Source organism: Coregonus clupeaformis, chromosome 17, assembly GCF_020615455.1.
Source record: "Coregonus clupeaformis isolate EN_2021a chromosome 17, ASM2061545v1, whole genome shotgun sequence".
Taxonomy (NCBI): Eukaryota; Metazoa; Chordata; class Actinopteri; order Salmoniformes; family Salmonidae; genus Coregonus; species Coregonus clupeaformis.
The window spans coordinates 3,970,248-3,975,463 of record NC_059208.1 but is presented as its reverse complement, the minus strand read 5'-3'; positions in this window follow the sequence as shown (position 1 = coordinate 3,975,463).

Below are 5,216 nucleotides of genomic sequence, written 5' to 3'. Positions count from 1 at the left end.
TTGGCATCCAACGTTATGATGCATTACCGCCACCTACTGTACTGGTATGTAGGTCAGAGACAGGGAGAAACTAAATCCTAACTGCCAACCCCGTTTCTCTTAAAAAATATAACGAAATATTTGAAACTATATCTAAATACTCAATATACTCTTTCAACTAATTTCCTGTATCCCCTTCTCCCTCATACTAGATCTCATCCTCTCTCTTTCCCTCTGATACTGCCCACACTGTAGCAATACAGTTGAAGTCGGAAGTTTACATACACCTTAGCCAAATACATTTAAACTCAGTTTTTCACAATTTCTGACATTTAATCCGAGTACATATTCTTAGGTCAGTTAGGCTCACCACTTTATTTTAAGAATGTGAAGTGTCAGAATAATAGTAGAGAGAATTATTTATTTAATATTTTATTTCTTTCATCACATTCCCAGTGGGTCAGAAGTTTATATACACTCAATTAGTATTTGGTAGCATTGCCTTTAAAATTGTTTAACTTGGGTCAAACGTTTCGGGTAGCCTTCCACAAGCTTCCCACATTAAGTTGGGTGAATTTTGGCCCATTCCTCCTGACAAAGCTGATGTAACTGAGGCAGGTTTGTAGGCCTCCTTGCTCGCGCACGCTTTTTCAGTTCTGCCCACACATTTTCTATAGGATTGAGGTCAGGGCTTTGTGATGGCCACTCCAATACCTTGGCTTTGTTGTCCTTAAGCCATTTTGCCACAACTTTGGAAGTATGCTTGGGGTTATTGTCTATTTGGAAGATACATTTGCGACCAAGCTTTAACTTCCTGACTGATGTCTTCAAATGTTGCTTCAATATATCCACATAATTTTCCTTCCTCATGATGCCATCTATTTCGTGAAGTGCACCAGTCCCTCCTGCAGCAAAGTCCCCCCACAGCATGATGCTGCCACCCCCGTGCTTCATAGTTGGGATGGTGTTCTTCGGCTTGCAAGGCACCCCCTTTTTCCTCCAAACATAACAATTGTCATTGTGGCCAAACAGTTATATTTTTGTTTCATCAGACCAGAGGATATTTCTCCAAAAAGTAAGATCTTACAGTGGGGGAAAAAAGTATTTAGTCAGCCACCAATTGTGCAAGTTCTCCCACTTAAAAAGATGAGAGAGGCCTGCAATTTTCATCATAGGTACACGTCAACTATGACGGACAAAATGAGAATTTTTTTTCCAGAAAATCACATTGTAGGATTTTTAATGAATTTATTTGCAAATTATGGTGGAAAATAAGTATTTGGTCAATAACAAAAGTTTCTCAATACTTTATTATATACCCTTTGTTGGCAATGACACAGGTCAAATGTTTTCTGTAAGTCTTCACAAGGTTTTCACACACTGTTGCTGGTATTTTGGCCCATTCCTACATGCAGATCTCCTCTAGAGCAGTGATGTTTTGGGGCTGTCGCTGGGCAACACGGACTTTCAACTCCCTCCAAAGATTTTCTATTGGGTTGAGATCTGGAGACTGGCTAGGCCACTCCAGGACCTTGAAATGCTTCTTACGAAGCCACTCCTTCGTTGCCCGGGCGGTGTGTTTGGGATCATTGTCATGCTGAAAGACCCAGCCACGTTTAATCTTCAATGCCCTTGCTGATGGAAGGAGGTTTTCACTCAAAATCTCACGATACATGGCCCCATTCATTCTTTCCTTTACACGGATCAGTCGTCCTGGTCCCTTTGCAGAAAAACAGCCCCAAAGCATGATGTTTCCACCCCCATGCTTCACAGTAGGTATGGTGTTCTTTGGATGCAACTCAGCATTCTTTGTCCTCCAAACACGACGAGTTGAGTTTTTACCAAAAAGTTCTCTTTTGGTTTCATCTGACCATATGACATTCTCCCAATCCTCTTCTGGATCATCCAAATGCACTCTAGCAAACTTCAGACGGGCCTGGACATGTACTGGCTTAAGCAGGGGGACACGTCTTGCACTGCAGGATTTGAGTCCCTGGCGGCGTAGTGTGTTACTGATGGTAGGCTTTGTTACTTTGGTCCCAGCTCTCTGCAGGTCATTCACTAGGTCCCCCCCGTGTGGTTCTGGGATTTTTGCTCACCGTTCTTGTGATCATTTTGACCCCACGGGGTGAGATCTTGCGTGGAGCCCCAGATCGAGGGAGATTATCAGTGGTCTTGTATGTCTTCCATTTCCTAATAATTGCTCCCACAGTTGATTTCTTCAAACCAAGCTGCTTACCTATTGCAGATTCAGTCTTCCCAGCCTGGTGCAGGTCTACAATTTTGTTTCTGGTGTCCTTTGACAGCTCTTTGGTCTTGGCCATAGTGGAGTTTGGAGTGTGACTGTTTGAGGTTGTGGACAGGTGTCTTTTATACTGATAACAAGTTCAAACAGGTGCCATTAATACAGGTAACGAGTGGAGGACAGAGGAGCCTCTTAAATAAGAAGTTACAGGTCTGTGAGAGCCAGAAATCTTGCTTGTTTGTAGGTGACCAAATACTTATTTTCCACCATAATTTGCAAATAAATTCATTAAAAATCCTACAATGTGATTTTCTGGATTTTTTTTCCTCAATTTGTCTGTCATAGTTGATGTGTACCTATGATGAAAATTACAGGCCTCTCTCATCTTTTTAAGTGGGAGAACTTGCACAATTGGTGGCTGACTAAATACTTTTTTCCCCCACTGTAGTCCCCATGTGCAGTTGCAAACCGTAGTCTGGCTTTTTTATGGCGGTTTTGGAGCAGTGGCTTCTTCCTTGCTGAGCGGCCTTTCAGGTTCTGTCGATATAGGACTCGTTTTACTGTGGATATAGATACTTTTGTACCTGTTTCCTCCAGCATCTTCACAAGGTCCTTTGCTGTTGTTCTGGGATTGATTTGCACTTTTCGCACCAAAGTACGTTCATCTCTAGGAGACAGAATGTGTCTCCTTCCTGAGCGGTATGACGGCTACGTGGTCCCGTGGTGTTTATACTTGCGTACTATTGTTTGTACAGATAAACGTGGTACCTTCAGGCGTTTGGAAACCAGACTTGTGAAGGTCTCCATTTGTTTTCTGAGGTCTTGGCTGATTTCTTTTGATTTTTCCATGATAGCAAGCAAAGAGGCACTGAGTTCAAATCAAATCAAATCAAATTTTATTGGTCACATGCGCCGAATACAACAGGTGCAGACATTACAGTGAAATGCTTACTTACAGCCCTTAACCAACAGTTTAAAAAAAACAACAACAACAAAAAAAAGTGTTGAGAAAAAAAAGAGCAGAAGTAAAATAAAGTGACAGTAGGGAGGCTATATATACAGGGGGGTACCGTTGCAGAGTCAATGTGCGGGGGCACCGGCTAGTTGAGGTAGTTGAGATAATATGTACATGTGGGTAGAGTTAAAGTGACTATGCATAAATACTTAACAGAGTAGCAGCAGCGTAAAAAGGATGGGGTGGGGGGGCAGTGCAAATAGTCCGGGTAGCCATGATTAGCTGTTCAGGAGTCTTATGGCTTGGGGGTAGAAGCTGTTGAGAAGTCTTTTGGACCTAGACTTGGCACTCCGGTACCATTTGCCGTGCGGTAGCAGAGAGAACAGTCTATGACTAGGGTGGCTGGAGTCTTTGACAATTTTGAGGGCCTTCCTCTGACACCGCCTGGTATAGAGGTCCTGGATGGCAGGGAGCTTTGCCCCAGTGATGTACTGGGCCGAACGCACTACCCTCTGTAGTGCCTTGCGGTCGGAGGCCAAGCAGTTGCCATACCAGGCGGTGATGCAACCAGTCAGGATGCTCTCGATGGTGCAGCTGTAGAATTTTTTGAGGATCTGAGGACCCATGCCAAATCTTTTTAGTCTCCTGAGGGGGAATAGGCTTTGTCGTGCCCTCTTCACGACTGTCTTGGTGTGTTTGGACCATCATAGTTCGTTGGTGATGTGGACACCAAGGAACTTGAAGCTCTCAACCTGTTCCACTACAGCCCCGTCGATGAGAATGGGGGCGTGCTCAGTCCTCTTTTTTTTCCTGTAGTCCACAATCATCTCCTTTGTCTTGGTCACGTTGAGGGAGAGGTTGTTGTCCTGGCACCACACGGCCAGATCTCTGACCTCCTCCCTATAGGCTGTCTCATCGTTGTCGGTGATCAGGCCTACCACTGTTGTGTCGTCGGCAAACTTAATGATGGTGTTGGAGTCGTGCCTGGCCATGCAGTCATGGGTGAACAGAGAGTACAGGAGGGGACTGAGCACGCACCCTGAGGGGCCCCCGTGTTGAGGATCAGTGTGGCAGATGTGTTGCTACCTACCCTTACCACCTGGGGGCGGCCCGTCAGGAAGTCCAGGATCCAGTTGCAGAGGGAGGTGTTTAGTCCCAGGATCCTTAGCTTAGTGATGAGCTTAGAGGGCACTATGGTGTTGAATGCTGAGCTGTAGTCAATGAATAGCATTCTCACGTCGGTGTTCCTCTTGTCCAGGTGGGAAAGGGCAGTGTGGAGTGCAATAGAGATTGCATCATCTGTGGATCTGTTGGGGCGGTATGCAAATTGGAGTCGGTCTAGGGTTTCTGGGATAATGCTGTTGATGTGAGCCATGACCAGCCTTTCAAAGCACTTCATGGCTACAGACGTCAGTGCTATGGGTCGGTAGTCATTTAGGCAGGTTATCTTAGAGTCCTTGGGCACGGGGACTATGGTGGTCTGCTTGAAACATGTTGGTATTACAGACTCAGTCAGGGACATGTTGAAAATGTCAGTGAAGACACTTGCCAGTTGGTCAGAACATGCTCGGAATACACGTCCTGGTAATCTGTCTGGCCCTGCGGCCTTGTGAATGTTGACCTGCTTAAAAGTCTTACTCACATCGGCTACGGAGAGCGTGATCACATAGTCATCCGGAACAGCTGGTGCTCTCATGCATGCTTCAGTGTTGCTTGCCTCGAAGCGAGCATAGAAGTGGTTTAGCTCGTCTGGTAGGCTTGTGTCACTGGGCAGCTCGCGGCTGTGCTTCCCTTTGTAGTCTGTAATAGTTTTCAAGCCCTGCCACATCCGACGAGCATCAGAGCCAGTGTAGTACGATTCAATCTTAGACCTGGATTGACTCTTTGCCTGTTTGATGGTTCGTCGGAGGTCATAGCGGGATTTCTTATAAGCGTCCGGGTTAGAGTCCCGTTCCTTGAAAGCGGCAGCTCTACCCTTTAGCTCAATGCGGATGTTTCCTGTAATCCATGGCTTCTGGTTGGGGTATGTACGTACGG